We start from the raw sequence: 18,621 nt of genomic DNA on the forward strand, positions 1-18,621 counted from the left end.
CTAAGTGTCACCTTTAAGAGCTTCCTCTAATGTTATTGCTTACTCTCATTAAGTGTCCACAGAGACGTCTGTTGAAACCACTGGTTAAGCCTTAAAAAAAAAAAAAAATTGGGGGGGGATTTTTCTTGTGCAAAACAGGCACAACCTAACCATCACTAACCAGCCTGTCCCGACTTTGTAAAACAAGGAGATTTTTTACAGCTAAGTTGTTTGCACAGAACTTTCCCCTTTATTTTATTGATCTGTTTACTTATTTTTTTTCTCTGCGGCACAGGGGACGGCCACGGGGGACCCGCGCCGCTGCTGCTTTGGCAAGCCCAGCGGAAGGCGGTGGATCCGCAGCTGGGACCAAACCCAGGCTATAGGTAAGGAACGGGAGCCAGAGCGCCACCAGGGGTTAGTTAGGTCAGCTTCAGTTTGACGCCGGCTCCCGTGTCAGAAACGACACTCTCTCTCTCTCTGATTGGCTTCTCGTCGGCGGCGCGGCGAGGCGGCGGGCGGTTTTTACACTCCCCCGGCGGCGGGAGGGTCACCTGTCTCCAGCGCGCGCGTACGGGTATAAATCCGTGCCCCGCCGGCGCGGCGCGGGCACCTCTGAGAGAATGCGCCGAATCCGTCCTCCTTCCAGCTCTCGGCGCCGCTGGAGCCGCCGCTCTCCGACCTGGCGTGAGGCGGATTCTTCATCTGCAACCTTGGGCTTACAAGCCCAGTTCTCTAACCATTATACTACACACATAACAAAGAGGGCTATGGCTAAAGTGCACACTGAAGTTAACCCACGGAGCAGGCATTACTCAAATCCTCCAACGAGCATGACAGAAAAAGCTGCCAAGCAAACGTTAGCATGAGTACACATACAAATAATACTGTGCTCAAACACACGTTGACCACACTTTCATATTGCCCCACTCAACGCACTGAGTGAGTTAAAGACTTTCTGAAAGCACAGTCACCTGCAATTAACACTTCAGCGTACCTGCATTCTGTTGTAAATTTGCGTTGTAAAACCGTCTCTAACTGCCTGTTAGTGTAACGCGAGGAATTTCCAGGTTGTAAACAACAGCGAATCAACTACGGCTGAAAAAACATGAACTTGAACTTGTGTGTCACCAAGCTACTTCACAATAAATTCATGGTAAGATAGGAAGCATACTATATTATATCATTCTGCCAACCAAGTATTCTGAAAGCAAACATCTGTAGAAAAGTGCACGCGCTCTGCAGTACTCCTGTGTAGGAGAGGCCATGCTTGGCATCTCTGGTACGTCAAACTCACGTGCTATGCAAACAAACTGCAAGTCTGACAGACTACAGATTCATTACCAATTCAGATAGACTACAAATTAACGTCTGATTCAAACAGGTGGCAGATTCATTTCTGATTCAAACAGGTGATTCATTTCTGATTCGAACAGAATACACTTCTAACGTACTGCAGTTGCCAGCCTGTACTGCACTGCCTTAGTGCCTTAGTCATGGGGTACAGCTGCGTCAAGCACCCCTCAGGTCTGAAGAGAGAAGGCCTCCTTCACAAGGATAGTACGATCTGTGTCTTTCACTGACACAGTATGATCAGATTCTATCACAGGGACAGTATGGTCCATGTCCTTCACAGGGACAGTATGATCCATGTGGATGTGGAAGTCCACGCTGTTTGCTCTCGTTACCATGCTCTCTGTAGTGCTCTTGACCAAAGGAATGACACTGCTGCGGGCCTCCTTCATCCCTGACCCAGGCCGTGACCCCGTGACCTCTCGGGCCAGAGAGGCGAGTCCCGGCCCCCGGGGCCCTCAGACAGCTGAGGAATGCTGTGTTTACCCAAGAGCCCTGACCCCACCTGGCCCCAAGAGCAAGCTGCAGCCCTGGGCTAAATTTGACCCCCACAGTCTGGCTCCTGGAACTTCCCTCAGGTACACTACAGACATAAACACATGAAACTGCACTGCAGACAAAATCACATGAAAATTCTCCGCAGACAAAACGCATGAAACTGCACTGCAGACAACATCACATGAAAATTCTCTACAGACAAAACACATGAAACCGCACCACAGACAAAACAGTGGCTTCACTGTCCAAAGTATGATACACATCACAAGCTCGGCCAAAAGCCTGAATGCTGTGCATATACTGTATAAGGCACGTGCATATATTTCAGCAACCAATAAGGGGACTTTTTATTAAAAAGGTACTGCCGATAGTAACCGAGAACTTAGTTCATTAATCAGTAACGTTTTAGCAAGTTCTGTTGTTTTCGTAAAGTCTTGCAAGCGGACACTTTTTATTAATTATAGTCAAAAATACTGATTCAGAAATTTCACCGTGACACTGGATTGCAGCTGAGAGAAAGCCACGTCTGAGTAGAGTGCCTTTTCCCTCCGCCCCTCGCACTCCCACACAAGCACCGAACCAGCGGAACGTTCTGCCCTTAAGCAAAATTCATTAAAATTGTCAGCGGGAGAGAGCGAAGACAGACATTCATTCATTCTCAGTAAATTCTCCAGAAGAACTCTGATTTCGTAATTCGACATTTCAGCTCCCGGGCCTTCCCGCCTTCCCGGTTAAGGTCGCGACCTTTTTGGCGGAGACGGCGGTTTCTGACTCCCGAGGACAAAGGCCCTCATTGAGATGCGGCTCCGTGACCTTTGACCCCGGACGGAAGAGAAGCTCGCTGGCGGGAAGTTGCGATGGCCCGGACGACGGCACGCGGGATTTTTGCGCTCGCGGATCAAGGTAAGGAGCCTTGATTAAAACATGCTACACTTTCAGACTGGGGGGATCTCAGAGGGAGGGGGGGGAAGGCGGTGGAGATCAGGTCAGCCCCTGGCCCAGGTCCCTTCGCACATCGTGTTCATGTTCGTGTGAAAGCTCAGAGTGGCACAAAGCTGGCGTCTGCTCCCAAATCCACACCCAGTTCAGCGGAGGACAGATGAGCACACGTGACACACCATCGGCCGGGCGGATATTCATTAGATATCTGGTGAGTGCGACTTTGGCTCCTCTTGCCTTTCATTCACACTAAAACTCTACTATTTCAGATCTATATTTAAAGTCTGAATAACGTGATTAAAGTGTTGATTTAAAAAAACAACACACGACTGACTTTTTTATATTTAGTAAGTTTGTAGCACAAAATGTGTGTGTGACATTTCACTGAGGGATTTTCTGCACAGTAGGTAACTGCAGGTCTCATGAACTGCTTTACCTCCAGGGAAACGGGGCAGAAATCCCCCCTTTCCTGGGATAGCATGATAACTCGTTGTGTTTTTTTATTCGACGAGCTCCTTGTCCCCGCACAGAGATTTTAAGAACAAACAGCATGTTCAGCACCTGCCAGCTTCTTTCAACACCGCGGCACGCCAGGGGCTGGACGAGGCTTGTTTTAGGAGGCAACGCCTGTAAGAGACGATCTGTTACACGGTGAGCCAACCTGGCAACCCTCAAGTCAGCTGACTTCAAAGCCACAACATTATAAACTGACAAAAGTGCAAGCTAAGCCATTTCAGACTTTCAGAAAGAAGGGACTGCCCTCATAAGCCCTGCTTGCCTTTGGTCCAGAACGATGTATTCTTTAGGGGGGGGAATCATGATTCAGCTGAGACGCTTTTAACAAAGTAAAAGTTCCTCGCACAGGCCCCGAAACATTCCTGTCCTCCATGTCCTGGGTTTACAAAAGCCTTGAATTCCTTTTCATCCAACCAAGACGGTATTTCTATCTGAGCTTTAAATTAAACACTACAGACAACAACCCATACACAAATGGAATATACCACAATATAAATCTACAAATGTGTATCCACAAATATCTACAAATATGTATCTACAAATATCTACAAATATGTATCTACAAATATCTACAAATATTTACAAATATGTATCTACAAATATCTACAAATATGTATCTACAAATATCTACAAATATTTATCTATGAATATCTACAAATATGTATCTACAAATATGCATCGACAAATATTTACAAAGTGCCAACCCAAAATGTTCAGCTGTACTGAAACAGAGACCAGCCTCCAGCTCACAGATACCTGTACCAGTTTTTTTTTTTTTGCGAAAATTGTCATTTGCAGCCTCATATTGTCTTTCAGAATGTTGCTATGTGACATGTTTAAAAATAGACACCAGGCCGTACATTCAACTAGTAATTACTGGCTTACCTTCTCCTTCTGTAAAATATTCAGTTACACAGTTGGGAAATTTGTTCATTCATTTGTTCATTAGCAGATTCAATTCAATTTCATTTGTGTATTTGTCTGTATTATTATTGCAGTGATACTATCACCAATTTCCCTTCTGAGGAAAGAGGGGAAAGTGACCTGAAAAAAAACATTCCCAGCAGGAAGAATAATACTCCAACAGGAAGAGATCTGGGGATGAACCCGGCTACAGAGGGGGAAGCCCATCCTCCGCTGGCCAGCCTGATGTAATAGTAAAGACAGAGTGGTAACAGTGGCAGTCTGAGGTAATTAAACTAACTTGTGAAACAGGATGTCCGAGCAGAGAGGTGTACTGTACGCGCAGGTGATTCATTTGGGCCTCCAGGTTGCATCATGGCGTGGGCTTGAACCAGGAAAGGGGGGGGGAGGGGGGGGGGATGCTTTATTTGACGCCCACCTCCCTCCATTCTGCTGTCCGTTCAGCTATTGGGTCTTTTTTCTTTGGCTGGGCGTTTCCCGTCCCGGCCGGGCAGCTGCGAGCCTCGCGATTCGCCCGCGATTCGCCCGCGGGTTCGCCCCTTCTTTTGAACCACAGAGAACCACAGAGCCGTAAAGTTTGTTTGCTCCTCTTTGTCTCTAATCTCGGTCAAACAATGGCGTGTTTGTGACAGGGGGTCAAGGAGGCAAGCCCCACTGCTTTCAAGACCCCCACCCCCCCACAACCCTCCCCCACTCCCCCCCTCCCCTCTCAATTAACGCTGGCCATTGTACATTAGCAGATAAGACCATGGTGCCCACCGACAGAGCTGAAGATTACAGGCCCGCCCCCCACAGTCACCTGGAGACAACCGCCATTCAATCGCTATAAGTTAACATCCCGGGACAGAAAGGAACTGACTTTACGCTGACAGGGCTTGAGAGGGAACGTTCTGGAACAAAAAAACCTAGACAAAAAAAAAAAAAAGAGTACACCTTATCAAGAGCAGTTTCTGGCGCTAGGATACTGTATGTCCTTGTTCGTTTTAAGCCAATACAGTTTAATGTTTAATTCAGTCCTCCCTTCATCGGGACATGTAATTTCTCACAGTCTTCTGCGCATGGTTTTAATGGATTCAGAAGCTCACGGTGACATCATGCATTCTGACACAGCGGGCGCTGGGGGGGGGGGGTTTAGTTCAGAGTGTGGAATTCCTCTGGGGACAATCTGGCGATGTAGTACCTCGCCACCCCAACACGCCAAAGATTTATCAGGAAACCCGGATGGTTCTCGGATGATGAGCATCTCTGGGGACGCTAGTATTTGGCTGTTTTGCTGAACACTCTCTCCTTACACAGAGAGAGAGAGAGCTCAAGGAGAGAAAAGGCTCTTGATGTGTGTGTGTGTGTGTGTGTGCTTATGACACAAGCCAAGTCCAGCGCCGCTGGCCCTGACACTGTGGAAAATCAGTATTTTCAGATTTCTGAAATTCACAGAAATTCACGTCCCTGAACGCGATCCCTGCATAGCAAAATTTCAGAAGGAAAACGGTAAGTGTCAATCACGGCAAAGATTCGGACTGTTCCGTGGGACGCCAACCCGGGGGGGGGGGGGGGTGGTCTCCGGGACAGCTCTGCGGACATCAATACACAGCAGAAACTCTGGGGGGGTGGGGGGGGGCACAAACCCCCGCTGTCATGGTGCGGGAAGCCCTCCGTGGAGCATCCTCGCCCTGGGTTTCCACGGTTACTTCAGGAATGCACATTCCAATCTGGGGGGGGGGGGGGTCGGGGGTGGGTGCTGCTCTGACAGACCCTGTCTGGCGCTGTAAGGCAATATTCTGGCTAAGGCGCGCAGGTGCACATTTTTGGCTTTCAGAGAGAGATGCGTGAGCCAGTTCCACATCTCTTCAGAAAACAACAGTCCACGTCTACTTGGCTTGGCTCGCTAACCAGCACGTAGCCAAAGGGCTCAAACAGTCCTCAGCTCCGAGGCCTGGAGGCAGCTTCTCCATCAGCGGTGAGACTTCAGACAGCGTGTCTCCGTCCGCAGCCCCGCCTGTGTGAAGAAACGAACAGCCAAAAAAACCGCCCTGCGTGGAAAACGCATAAATGAAACATGTCCACGATCGATCTTTCAAACGCCGCGCGAAACGTCTCCCGTGTTGTCTGCGTTTCAGAACGGCCGGCGAAAGACGCAGCAGCAGCAGCAGCTCGCGCGCGCGTGCGCGAGGCGTCCTTGGGTCCGAGTCGGCGAGGCTCGCGGGCTGCTCTCCGGGCGGTTCTGACGGACTGCAGACGCGTGGCGGCACAGGCGCTGATCCTCTGGAAGGTAATCACGTCACGTGTGTCGCTCACAAGGCCTCGGCTAGGATGCTAACCAGGCCCCCAGCTGCTGCTCGTGCTTCTGCCGGGGACTGGGGGGGGAGGGCAGGGTTCGGGGGAGGGGTTGGTTGGGGGAGGGCAGGGTTTGGGGGAGGGGTCAATTGCGGGGCAGCAAGGTTTTAGGGAGGGGGTTGGTTAATTGGTTGGTTGGTGTCTGCACTGATGGTATCCATTTCCCTTGCCCAGCACCAGCAGGTAGCCCCCCCCCCCCCCCCGTGTTTACAGACAGCTCGCTCTGGCCTGAGGAGCAGCAACAAAAGCACACTTCCACAATGTAGCCCGGCAACAAAATCACACTGCCACAATGTAGCCCGGCAACAAAATCACACTGCCACAATGTAGCCCAGCAACAAAATCACACTGCCACAATGTAGCCCGGCAACAAAATCACACTGTCACAATGTAGCCCAGCAACAAAATCACACTGCCACAATGTAGCCCGACAACAAAATCATTATTATTATTATTATTATTATTATTATTAATAATAAATTATTATTATTCCATCTCTCTTCAAGCTCTAATGGAGACCATTAGAGCTTAATGAATATGACATATGCATCCAAAACACTTCCTTCTTCAAGAGCAAAGTCTGTCAGTCACCACCTTTTGCTGGGCTGCAAACATAAATCTCAACATAGCAGCAGTATGATTCGCTTGACCCATGATATGTCTTTAATTTACACCACGGTGTGAAAAAAAATGATAGTGATATTTTTTGTGATAAGTATGCCAAAACGATCTAAGATAACAGATCTTGGGGGAAGACTTTGTTTATGTGAGATGCTTGTTTCTAAGATCTTTATTAAAAATAAACAATTGACATTATTACATTACTGAAATGTTTGCATCGTAATGAACAAACATACTGTATAGGCTAAAGCTGGTGGTAGCTGTAGTAAAACGCACTTTTTGAGCAGAGATTGAGCACAGGTTACATCTCAAAACAAATTCGTTAAAAAAATAATGCGTAATGTGTCATTTTTTAACACGCCTACATGCGTAGTTAAGGACAACACATTTTGTGTTACTTTCAACACAGTATGTTTAAGACTTTAAGTCTCCCTTGTAGCACATACATTGTATATTTTCAACACAAAACGTTGACACACAACGGGTTTAAAGCAACGCAAAAGCAGTAATACAAAAAGTGTGTTGGATATTTACACATCCTTTTTTGACAGGGTTGCATCCCTCGTCTTTATCGCATACAGGCCCACATTTTGAATGAAGTTAAACGCCAAAGAATCTTAATAATGGATTTATATCTTAATAGTGTTTAGGTGCATTTGTCACAATCTCAAAGCACTTCCTAGCGCAAAAGAAACGTCTTCGGTAAATGTCAATGAATATGCGTATAAAGGAAGAAGCGCGCGTCAAGACTATTTCGTTTAGGCCTATAATCAATTATGTATTTATACAGGCCAATCTACCAGACCTGGGTCACTCCTCCATATTTTGACCGACACACAGCGTGTGGCCATTCGGCTGTTCCAAGCCGCACAATCTGGCTTCCAGATGCATTTTGAAATGATAATGGAGACAAATGTCACCGTTTCAAATCGCACTTGTTCCTTATAGGTCATCCTCGATACGACCTGTACTGTCCTGTGCCTCCTGGGCCTTCTCTCAACATATACATATCCATTTTAAATAACGGGATTTTGGGAAGGTGTTGAGTCGAGTCCGCGTAAGGTATCAGGCGATGCACAAATTCGTTGCAGCCTTCCAGATTTCAGCATCTGTCTTGCAAGATGTTCAATTTCGTATAGGCCGACAATTTCAGTATCAAGACCTTAAATACGGACCGTAAACTGACAGTCCTATAACTAATGAAGAGGTTAGACATTTTCAGACACTTTTAGACTCTGAAAGAGATCTTTATTTCGGGGAAGTAATTTCAGCTTGAGTCCATTTCGTCACTTATTAATTTTCGAAAAAATATTTTATTGCTGCCTCTTGACAATTCCACACCAAGCCAGCGAGCCACCAATCGGAATATTTTTCATGCGTAAAATGCCAGGGTTTTGGTTAAGGTTTTCCAAAAGTTTACATTACTGGGAAGCATGCTGCTTTTAAACGTGTATTTCGGGGTAGAAGACAACACACTTTAAAAAAAACTTTAACATTTCAAAAATCGTTTCAGTGACTAATGTCAGAACTCTTGGTGGCTGTAACAAAAAATGAAACCGCCGTACAATATCAAAATCAAGGCAAAATACTTTACATCGAATTTGGGCCTAAATTTCGCCAGGCCCTCTTTAGTGCGCTTCAGAGTTAAGTCGCCTCACACCAGACTGTAGCCTACTAAATCTGGAGAGATCAGTAGAGCGCGTCAGCTATACACGGACGATGCTTATGATGAAATATGGATTACGGCGGCGGCATGCAGCACACAGCACGGGAAACAGATTGGCACCGTATCTCAGGCGCGCGGCAGATTTATCAGAGAGGATTTACTCATCGTCAGAACATATTGCTTCTCAAATGCACTCAGGCCCTCTCAAGAAAAAAAAAACAGACTACTCAGCGGCTACTACTGAATTATAAGGCTAATAACGCGTTAATACAGCTACGCTACACCGTTGTTTTTTCAGTTGTGTTGTTGCGCAGTCACGCTTTTCAAACAATTAAAGATGTGTTTTTGTTTTTTAATGCAATCAATAACATGTTTATAATGTAGTATTTTAATTGTAGCGCGTCTGTTTTCATTTAATTTGGTCGTAAAGATAGTTTAGAGTAGAAAACTTCCACCACACACCAAAGTCGGGTTAAAGACTAAAAACTAGTGGAAAAACAAGAACTGCTGGAGAACTTTCAGAGATCCTTGAATAAATAAAAAACAATAATTGGTGTTTACCAATTATTTAGGCAACACATGGTCCTTTACGTTTAGGTTAAGTATGCGGACTATGTGTAGGCTACATGTATGTGTGGTTACACACTCACACGCACAAACACACACGTAATGCCGCATTACAACTATTACTCACAAACAAAACAAATATATAAATTATAAATCTGTAATTACCTTATGAGTTCTTGCAGCACACCGTATCTCACCAGTGCCCTATTCACGCTTACCATATATGACCATATATCCAAATGTTCATACCTTTATCCGACCGCAGCCAAGGAGAAGTGCTGCTCAGTGTTGCTGTCAGCCTGCTTTCCTGGCTCCCCTCGAGTTCTTGTGCTAGAGATTCGCCGTGGCATGAAATCTGCAAGTCTTACATATTTCTCCACCGCGCACCCCGGTGGCTCGCGCAATGGCAACGCCGTTACGCGGCAGCTCAAAGTAATTATAGTCCAAGTCAGATATTGAAACCATCCGACAAAGTGGGGTATTTCAGATGCGGCTTCGATAAACTTACTTTGATTGTGCGCATACTTGGCTGCTCGCTATCGCTATCTGTACATTCCCCTCTCCCCCTCCGGGCGCGAGCCTGTAAATACAATGTAACGGAACTGGGACACCGCAAGGCATTGTGGACCGTTTTAAAGCTGCAATACTCTTTAGAACCCCAATTGCGAAACCGGACAGGGAAAATGGGAATCTGCGTAAAAGTTATGCCTGATAACAAATAACGGTAAAATAGGAGGATATGAAACGAGATATTTGTTACGAAATATAGACATCTAGTGAACAATTTGTTTAGATCAGAGTGGAACTTAAAATCACATTAAAAATGTTCTCCAAGATTAGACAATGTCATGATTCCCCACCCATGTCACGAATGACTTCCCAGTTTATACATACAAACCACACACACATACACGTACAAAACATACAAGTCATAGGTTTAGTTTAAAAATATGCTTATACTTAAGGTGTACACATTTTTGAATGTTGCCTTTCATTTCAGAAATGGTATATATAGTCATGTGTGTGGTCAGCCAAAATCTGAATCAAATAGGGCCTACTAATCTTGCAATCTTTAGTATTTATTTAAAACACAACCCACACACAATGTGGTTACAAGAAAAAAGAATAGCATATGCATTCAGTAGGCTACAGACAATATTGTAGTTTAATAAACATAGCCCTCTGCCTAAATACACAGAGGTTTTTAAATGTCACATTGACAGGTGGAAAGAACATTATTCATTGCAGTACATGACGGGTAAACTTGCCGTCCCCAAGAGTTCAGTTGTCTGTTATGTCAGTTGGGTTCTACCTGTAATGTGGACATCCACAAATAACTCAGTGTATTTCCTGACATGACAGATTTAGAACCCTTGCCAGTCATTTTCTGTCTGAAGCAGTGTTGTGGACTAGGCTACAAGCTTTCCATGTCCATGGCAACCACAAACAAAATGGAGACCCGGGAATTGTGACTGGATTGAGCCATGCACATTATGCATCCCGCACAGTGTTAAGTCTCCTCTATCAAGTGGAGTATATATGTTGGCGACTGTAAAATGTCTGTAAAATGTAAAATGTGACACATCGTAAATGTAACACGGTCAATAACTTTTGTACACTGGTGTACAAAAAGTAGATATGGTTTGTACACGTGCAATTCAGTCCTCTACACAGTAAAATATCCAGTGTTAATTGAATTATTAAAGATTATTAAAGTCCCCCAATGGGGACCCAATACTATCATCTGTTAAAGTTGAATTAACACTGGACATTTTACTCTGTACCGAGAAAAGAACGGAGCAATTCGACAACCTTCCAAGGAAATTGTATTTTTTTTTTAAGTGTTTTTGAGCAAGGTAAGTAAATTTCTGTTCCAGAAGCAATTTCCGGATATAAGGCATTATTTTTATTTAATATAAATCAAATCATGCATTTTAAGCCGTCATCTATCTGTCTTTGAAAAGTTAGTATTGTTTTCTGAGTCAGTTTTAAATGATGTCCCCATCTGCATGCCGCTGTTACAAACAACACACTTTCGGTATTATATGTTTACAGAACGTCATCTAAAGAAAAACGAGACGGTTTGTACCCATGGAGATCACGGAGAGGGCTTCAGATTCCGAGATTAGGGACACTAGATGGTGTTGAAAACCATCTACATGTGGTGTCCTTTTGGGCAGACCCTGGGCATTTAAAATGGTGTTTAAATGCATACAATGCAGGATATTTACCTTGAAAATATATATTTTTTAAACTAACAATGCCAAGGCATATCTGGTAATGTCTGGGAAATTTACTGATAGAAGACTTCTTTGATGGTAAACAGGACCACAGCTAGGCTAAAAAATCCTGCATAGTATGCCTTTAAAATTTCTTAAATAAATGAATCTTACTCATCAGCATGTTTGACTTTTTATTTTCAGTGTTTAACATTAAATGTGTACTGCTAATTTGCTTGCTGCATTGACAGAGGATCATCATCTGGATGCTCCAAACGATTAATGGAAAAGAAATAGGCACCTGGTCATGGGCATTTATAATAAGAACACGCCAGACTGGTATGTGTTGTAGGCTATTTGCTTTGAAAAAACTTACTTGGGCGTTAAGAAAAGAACAAATGCAGCTTTCCTCCTTGGCTTGGATGCCACCACAACTCACTTCACGGTAAGTTAGGAAGCTGCTTATGCGTCACTGTTTGTGCCTTTTTTCTTAAATAAAGCACCGTGCTTCATTATCTGAAAATGTGGCTGGTCTCACATTACCACTGGAAATGCGTTTCCTGGACTAACATTATTGTGTGCAGACAAAATTCTCCACTATAAAACATTTTAATTTACTGTTGCAATAATTGTGTCCCTCTGTTACAATTACACCATCCAGGTCATATGATTGTAACATCGGACTACTTGTGCTTTGATTTAAATTGTATCTGACTTGATTAAGTTATGAATGTAATTGAAACAGGTAATGACTTTCATAGTGAATTTCATAGTGCTAGGCTAAATATTTTCTGAGTAAATGAGTAAAATCCGTGGGATTTCATGCACTGCAGTTTACACTAGAGTTTACAGAGAATGGCGCGATGAACAAAAAAACACATGAGCAGTCGTTCTGTGGGCGAATACTTGGGAGAATGGACAGACTCGTTCACATTAAGAGCAGGGCCACAAACACTCAAATAACAGCCGATCGTAACACTGGTGCACAGAAGGGCATCTGTAGCGGACGGGCTACAGCAGCGGTAGACCACACCAGGTTCCATTCTTCTCAGCTAAGAACAGGAAGATGAGGCTTCTGTGGACACGTGATCACCAGAACTGGAAGACAGTGGATTGAATAAACTTTGCCTGGTTCTGCAATGACGTGTAGGCGTTGTGGATAAAATTGCTGCCTTAAACAGCACAAATCCATGGCAGCGATTCGGTTTACTCCAGTGACCTGCCCAGTCTCCAGTTCTCAATCCAACGGGAACACGCACCACGTCAGTCTAACATTTTCTCAGCTTCACAGTTCCAGATTTCCAAGAGCTGACATCATTCTGGAGTATTCATCAGAGTATTCAACCTTGCACCAAATGTAAATTGTAAAATGATTATTGTTATTTCAGGACTTTTCCCTGGAAGCTACCCATCCCCCAGTTAAATATAAACTGTGTTCAAGGTATAAGCTTCATGAATGTAGATATTTTTGGTGGAGTACTGTTTTCGCTAACCGCTCACCCAAATTGGACACTTCGGATTTTAGCGAAAGGTTGGTGGAAAATCAATGGAGGTACTAATTGTTGTAAATGTGTTTGTATTGCTAGTACTGCACAGATCCCGACACTCCAGGATGGGGGTTTATCCCGTTTTCGTCCGTCTGCTGGATTCATTGCAGTGCGCTCCTCCCTCCAGGCTGAACAGGATGCGCCACCCAGCGGCCGTAGAACTTTCTGGAACACGCGAGCCCTCGTCCACCGCTGACACGGTTCGCGTGACGCAGCAGAACCTGTGGAAAAAAAAAAAAGATTGACGTTCGGTCATTTGTAAAGAGCGGAGTTGGTGTGTGCTTGGGGCCCCCAATAAAAAAAAAGTAGCGTTCGTTTGGCGTGTATCCCGGGCGGTGGGGGGGGGGGGGGGGGGAAGGGGGGAGGACGTAAATCAGGGAGGGGGTGGGGGGGGGGGGAGGAGGCTGGAGCACAGAGAGAGGGGTGGGGAAGCGCTGATTCACAGTGAAATCAATAGCAGCTGCGCAAGCCCTCCCCAGCCTGAGAACACACCCCTTTCGGGAACGCTTAAATAATGGATTGGGTGGGGGGGCGGGCGGGGGTGGGGGGGGGGTGGGGGGTGATGACCTCAACAAGAAAATATTCTGTTAGAAAAGCATGTGAGGGAGAAACGGCAAATGGGATGGACAGAGGTTTGATTCGCGGCCCCACGCTTATGGGTGCCTCCCCCACACACACAGCCCTACCCCCCATTTAAAGCACGATCGTGGGCCGTTTTTTTTTTGCACTGGGCCAGGGAAGACCTGATTGTGGAGAAGCGGAGGTTTTTCTGAACGATGTAAATGGGCTTTAATGAGTGCAGGGGTCCGTGTGCTGTTGCTATGCACCATTTCACCCTTAAGACTGAACATTTAGGCTCAGAATCTTTGCGATTGATCAGACTGTGAAAATCAAGGTCAGATTGGCCAAACACTGGGAACGTCCCAGAAACATCTCTGTTTTCATCTCATTTATCTGAACAGCTAATGCTCAGCATGCAGTCAACTCGCATGCAGAGACCGCTCACAACTTCTGCTTTTAAAACTCCAGTTTCACCCCCCCAATGATTATGAAGCATTAGTATGTTTTCCAGGTGATTGACAGGTGCTCTGGAAGGCACAGATAGCCAGCTTTTCGAAAAACATGCATTTGAAATATGTATTTGCTTCTATCTATTGTATATGGAGTATATCTATGTGTCTTTCCTCTTTTTTCAATATGATTTATACATCTGTGCCACCTGCAGAACCTGTTTCTCCGCCATTTTTATTGAAGTTTAGATCCATTTATTTGAGAGTGGTTTCATAGGAAGATGTGTGTGTGTTTATATGTGTGTGATTTTTTTGCCCATCCCTACAGGCCAGTTTTTAATTAAAAAAAAAAATTTAAAAATCAGACGGTGCGGTACGGGAGAGAATGTTCTGAATGCAGAACACAAGCAAGAATGCATGTGTCTGGCTGGAAATATTTCTGTCGTGTTGACCTGGGACCTCCCGGGTGGTGCTGTGGTATTGAGGGTTGCCAGATAGTGGGACCGCTCGGCGGCCCGGCATCCTGCTATCGGTGCCTGTATATAAGAATTCTCCGTCCTCCATCTGCTGTCTGTTGTATGTATTTCTCCCGACAGAGACAAGTGGTGTGTTACAGACTGGGGAAACTGCTGCTATTTTACGAACTGGCGGCCTGTTTGGGATCTGCATGCTGAACACGGCCAGTTTAAGTCAGACTGAATTTGGTGTTCTGTTCGAAGGTAATAGTTTATTTTTAAATCTACGTAACATAACAAAGAATGAGGGCTGCTGACAGTTTAGTGAATAGATTTTTTTTTTTTTTTTTTGAAAAGGATGCTTTCCAATATCGTGCATCATGGGCAGCGCCCTGGCAGTCATAAAACGCTGACGGGATTTTGGGTGTTATCTGCAGCGTTCAGGGACAACGGCGTGTTAGCGAAGCCGAAGGAACGACCAGCCCCTGCTAATCGTAGAAATTCGAAGGAAAGGGGTTCAGTGGAGCGTTAAGCTTTACTGTGGTTCCTGGCTGTGTTTAGTAAATAGTGTTGGTTTTTTTGGGGGGTTGATTAGGGTCCTCGTGGATGTTCTGATTGGCTGAAGATCCTGGCCCTTAATTAAGTCTAAAGCACTGAAAGCCTTTGTTTTTAGCCCGCTCTGAGAGAGCGGCGCAAGATCACTTCCAGATGCTGGGTCCAGGCCTGCACCACTACTGAGGCCTGAACTCAGAAAAGAAGAGAAAAGAAAAGAAAAGAAAAAAGGCAGTGCATAATGAATGCCACGTGTCGTTTTTCCCCTTCTTTTTGTTCAATTTACACGTAAATATTCGTTCAGTTTATTCATTTGTCCCTCGTTTGTGAATCACTTCTTCACAGTTCCTTTCAGTCCGAGTTGTGTTTAGTGTCATGCATGGAGATGGGTGATTCAAAGACTGTTGCCCAGAATAGCCATCTGTAAGGTCTCCTCACACTAATACCATATTATCACAGATGGAATGGAAATACAAATATATAATATTTTTATCTTATTCATAATATAATTATAATTTGAAATATTAGAAAGGAGCATATTTTGAATATATATTGCAAATATCTAAAAAAAAATCATCATTTTTTTAATCATCAATGTATTTGGATATTCAGACATTTAAATGTCATTGAACACAAAACAACAGTGTTAAGACAATTACAATCACATTAAATATTAAAGTTACTTCTAAATATCAGGTCCAGAACAATTGTTTGAAAGGTGATATACATTACTGTACAGCTGTTTTGAATAAACCATTTTCTGAGCCACTGAAGAAATTGGTAATGACAATACAGAAAACATAAAAAAGTAAAAGTAACAAAAGGTATTTGCCCCCTCCCCTTCCTATTCTTTTAGGGGCAAAATATTGGGGTTATACCCATTTGAAATAGCTAGTCAACCTCTGAGTGTATGTCTGAGTCATCCAATTGTTTTAAAGGACATGCATGTTAAAACTGTAGATTTTCCAGTTTAATTCTAGCCTTGGTCCTCCACTGCACGAGCTGTCATCACAGCTGGTCTCTTTAAACAACTCTGCAAAAAGCACACGCCCACATTAAGGGATCGTCACTAAAGTGGCGTCCACTTTTCACACGTCCTACGAACGAATGAAGTGCATCTCTAGCCTGATTTGCAGGTTTGAGCAGCCAGGGATCGCACAGGGAAACAATATTTAACTTCACGAGGTCATGGAAAAGAGTCTCTTCACACATTCTGCTGATAGGAATCTGAGCTGAGGTTGCACTGGATAAACAAGCTGTGTTTTTATATTAGTTAATAGTAAACTGGGGCCTGGTAGCAGTTTTCCAAGGCTTGAAATCTAGGGTTTGAACTCCTGTTGGAGATTTTGGACTGATGTGTTAGCGCTTTCCACCACCGCCATCAAAACACCAAATGAGGGACTAACTTTTGGAAGAATGGCGTTCCATTCCTTGGGTAGAGTTCCAGAAACTTGTAGAATCTATGCCAAGGCACATTGAAGTGGTTCTGGTGGCTTGTGGTGGCCCAACAACTTACTAAAACACCACGTTTGTTTTTCCTTTAATTTGTTACCTGTCTGTATGTTCTCTTACACTGTGGATGAATCTAATGTAATGTAATGGCCAGTGTTTATGGAGGCTGTTTTCCCAACCAATTATTCTAGCTTCAATTTTTTTGAATCGCTGTCGTTCAGCAATGCTGGTTTGTGCCATTATCAGGCCGCATCTTGAAAGTGTCAGTTTGCGAGACTGGTTTCCAGTAACCAACCACGTTTTGTTCCGTTTCAGCCCACCAAATTTTTAGGTCAGTGGTTGAGTTGATTTTAATTCCACAGATGGAGGAACGTGGTGTAAACCAGGCACTTGCTGTTCCGAAACGATGTGACTAAACAGTCCTCCATTAAAAAAAAAAAAAAAAATCGCTTCCTCAGATCCATTTGTTGATTTGTTCGTGCTCTCCCACAGACTTGTTAGACCTACTCGGATGTTTCGTGTGGAAAGCTCTCCCCAAAGCGATATTAAAATGGTGATTTGTCCTGGGAGCAAACGAGTCGACGCTGGCTTCCTGCTAGGCTGCTTGATGAGTGTCGTTCATGGCCGCAAACAAACCGTTTCCAGCATTAATTCCGCCCAAGGTGATCTGGATGTGTCTGTCCAGATTAGATACCCATAATGCATTTTGTGTATCATCACCTAACCACGAATGTGATTGCCAGCTATTTTCTGTGTATGTTGACATGTGCAAAAGACAACTTGTAAGTATTACAATTTGGAAACTGATAACTTTTTTGGCGTTTTGTCAAAGAACTGTAAATTGCCAAAACAACCTTTTGTTTTGGATAATTCAATTCTCTGCCGCAACCACAATATGATGTGATGTGACAGTGGTCTGATCATCTGGCATAGGCAGACCCTCTCTGCTATGCCTGTTTGCCTGTACACATTTACTACCCTGCGCGGGGAACTCCCAATTTGTTATTAATTAGATGACTAAGAGTGCACAATAATTAAATATACCTGTTTTTAGATTAAATAATTTGGGGGCACAGGTTATACCTCGTGTGGGTAGGACGGTACGCCCTTTGCCATTTGGAGCCCAAGATTGTTTTTCTGCTTCACTGTTGCCTAAAACTTCTAAATGACTCAGACCTCATTTGTGACAAAAAAATAATAATAATTCACAACACAACATTACAAACCAAGACTCTAAATGTCTATGTGTAGAAGAAGAAAAAGTAGGCTAACCACATCATCTCAAGAAAGGAAATACTGGGCGTGATGAAAACTGAAGCAGGCTGTGTCGCTTGTAATGTGTCTCACCTTCCCCTCCTGTGAAAAACTCCAGTTCTGCACAGCAAAATATTAAAAAATCTGGCACGAGCGTAACGGCCACCGTGGCCTAGTGGTGTCGTCTTCGGTTCCGGAAGCAGGGCGTTCAGGGTTCGAGCCTTGTTCTTGGCCTCTTTTTCGCTTGCGGTTCTCTGTTCTCATCTTCCTCTACCATCTGAAACGTTTCTGCCTCGGCTCGATTGCGGGTGGCGCAAGGGTACTGTCGCCATCTTTGGAACCCAAGCGTCGGTGTTCAAATCTCGCGTCTACTTTAGATATTCTTGTGTTGTTGGGTTCTCATCTTCTGTTCCCCGATGCAGCACCCTTGGTTCTGTTGCCTGACTGGTGGTGTAGCGGTACTGTCGATGTCTTTGAATGCGAAGCTCGTGAGTTCGAACCCGGATGTTCCATTTGGTTTTTCTTGGGCAACTCTTGGGTCTCACTGGTTCTTCTACCCTCTGCAGCCCTGGAGCCAGAGGTCGGCAATGGCTCAGCGGGTAAGTTTGCCGGTCTCAACAATTCTGAAATTGTGGGTTCAAGCCCCACTCCTGCAATGTGCCTTTGTCTAATCCCTGTTTCTCATCCACAGGTCCTGATGTGTGAGCAGATCCTGACGGTGTCCTTGGTGGTGCG

General features: G+C 44.6%; 1 protein-coding gene across 1 annotated transcript in view; it reads right to left on the bottom strand.

Annotated features, from left to right (window-relative positions):
• rassf8b (Ras association domain family member 8b) overlaps window positions 1-10,019 on the bottom strand; it is a 30,854-nt gene extending 20,835 nt beyond the window's left edge. Inside the window, exon 1 of the mRNA XM_035402353.1 lies at window positions 9,647-10,019. The gene's annotated coding sequence lies outside the window, so the exon portion shown is untranslated. The remainder of the gene's footprint in view (window positions 1-9,646) is intronic.
• Window positions 10,020-18,621: the final 8,602 nt, after the last annotated feature.

Source organism: Anguilla anguilla, chromosome 19 (genome assembly GCF_013347855.1).
Source record: "Anguilla anguilla isolate fAngAng1 chromosome 19, fAngAng1.pri, whole genome shotgun sequence".
In the NCBI taxonomy this organism is placed as follows: Eukaryota; Metazoa; Chordata; class Actinopteri; order Anguilliformes; family Anguillidae; genus Anguilla; species Anguilla anguilla.